Raw genomic sequence first — 2,470 nt, 5'->3', positions numbered from 1 at the left:
CCGCGGAGGTGTTTACGTAAATCGAGAGAGATAGTTGCAGAGCCTCCTGTTATCGAATCGTCGCGACTGCATAATTCGTTTCTGAATTTCTGTACCGAATATCGCGAAACAATTTTTCTCGTGAAAATTGTATTTTTTTTCAATTGATATAAAAATTGTATCTCGTTCAATGCGACGCGACGAACGCACTGTAAACCGTAAATAAATCGAACCGGAAACTTTCAAATGTCTAAGCCAGAAGATTAGAGTAATGTTTATTTATCGTTGATCGGTCACAACGGAAATAATTGCCACGATATTTTTCTGCTTTGTCGCCGATGATAATATATTACCGTTGAAATGAATTCTGTACGACTGGACAATAAAAAATGAAGCACAATGTTCCTTAGCCTGACATCCACAATGGTACAAATAATTGTATGCAGAGAAAACCTTTCAAGACTCAATCTCCGAGGCAATTGTGAAAAAGAAAAATGTGAACCTCTATTAAAATGTAGACTAGGAAGTACTGACACGTGTCTTGATTAATAGACTTCAGTTCAAACGCAACGTTACATGATAAATGATACAACCTAGAAAAGTGTTCTGTCAGACTGTTACTCGATTATTATATAACGAATACGATTCTTGGTTAATTTTACGCCATTCCAGAACCCTTCGATTAAGACACCTTTGACATTCTGTTTATTCAAAAAAAAAAATGCTTACTTAATTATTTCTGACGTTACAGATATTAAAAACACTTTCTAATCTGTACAACAGAGATCATCAGCGATATATATCGTCCTCGAACGATCCTTCTGCTCGGTTAACCTATTTTCAATCTAAATCTACAAGAAACGTTTCAAATTACTCGCCCGTCTATTTGGCCACAATTCGTTCGATGACTGATCGCTCTCCCAGTGAAGAAACTCTCGTGATGAATGAATATGGCTGCGAACGAACGATAGGTCATAAATAAGTTCCACCGGAGTGGTCGATGAGTAATCGATCGGTCAAGTTTAGAGTACCCCAAACGCAAACTTTCACTACAAAGTTCTCGAACCAAAAGGGAGAGATAAAACCGAGCCCATGCTCCGACTACCAGTCTTTGCGCTGTCTGGGCTCATTTTAAACAGGAAAGAACTGACAAATTTATTGATAATACTTTGATTGAAATATAAATAAATTCTCAGAGTCAGATACAATCGCCGTCTTTGGCTTATATAACAACACCTGGGCCCTTTAAAAGAATCCAATGACTAAAAGAAATCAATTTTCTCAACTTCCTAATGGGAAATCCCCTTCGACGAAGCCAGGCAACGTTTTACGATCCTTTGGGAGGACCGTATCATCGTTTAAATAAGTGTTAAAACGTTGCCGTGACGGTTCCCATTAGCGTAAGTTTCGTGGAAGCGGTGGCACGGTGAAATCGCGGTGAAAAAATATCGAGCAGTTCCTAGGAACGGGCGAGCATTCGACAAACATCGACCGAAGACAAACAATTCGCGCACTCGTGAACGAGCACCGTTGGCCCTTGTCTCGGTGGTCGACGAGTAATTCACCTGTATACGCACCTGTACACGCACTTGTGCAGTACAAATAAACCGTCGGCGAACGGTTGTACCCCGCGGTACTAAACAGTCGGTGGAAGTTTGTATCCTCCGTCAAGTACGTGAGAAGGAAGCGTCATTAAGTCGCGTCTAGGTTTCCAGGTAAGGTACACACCTGCTCGAAACCTGGACGCCGACAAACACGCGGTTCCCGTTGTCTCGCTTCAAAGATCGAACTCCGCAAGTTTGGACGAGTGGAATAACGAATTACGTCGCGATTCTTGACGAATAACGACTAACGAATAAAGAATTATGAATAACGACTAACGAATAAAGAATAAAGAATAACGAATAAAGAATAACGAATAACGAATAACGAATAACGAATAACGAATAACGAATAACGAATAACGAATAACGAATAACGAATAACGAATAACGAATAACGAATAACGAATAACGTCGGGATTGTTGACGAATAATGACTAACGAATAAAGAATATTGAATAACGACGAATGAATAACGAATAACGAATAGTGACTAACGTTTAACGACTAACAACTAACGAATAAGGAATAACGAAAAACTTTCATTTTCCACCTCGACGAACTCGCCTCGACATCAGTTGCCGTTCCAGTCATGTTCTAAATATCACCTCGAATCCTACCCGGGTCAAAGCTGACCCAGTTCCCCTAACAGACGTTTAATCCTGATCTGCGAGTCTTTGTTCGCCGAGCGGGCAGCCAGCATTCGTCCTGGAGATCCGTGGAAATAGTTTCAGTCAGCTCTCACGGATATTACAATAGGTATGATGGAGCGGCGAGCGTGTACCGTGCGTACGCTATCGGTTCCCGATGGGAATGAGATAACATTCCGAACCAGGAGCACGAAAGCGTGAAATTGAATTACGACACACACGTACACGCGAGCACGGTAA

The sequence above is a fragment of the Hylaeus anthracinus genome, unplaced genomic scaffold (genome assembly GCF_026225885.1).
Source record: "Hylaeus anthracinus isolate JK02 unplaced genomic scaffold, UHH_iyHylAnth1.0_haploid 0, whole genome shotgun sequence".
NCBI classification, from domain to species: domain Eukaryota; kingdom Metazoa; phylum Arthropoda; class Insecta; order Hymenoptera; family Colletidae; genus Hylaeus; species Hylaeus anthracinus.
Note: the sequence above shows the minus strand (reverse complement) of the source record.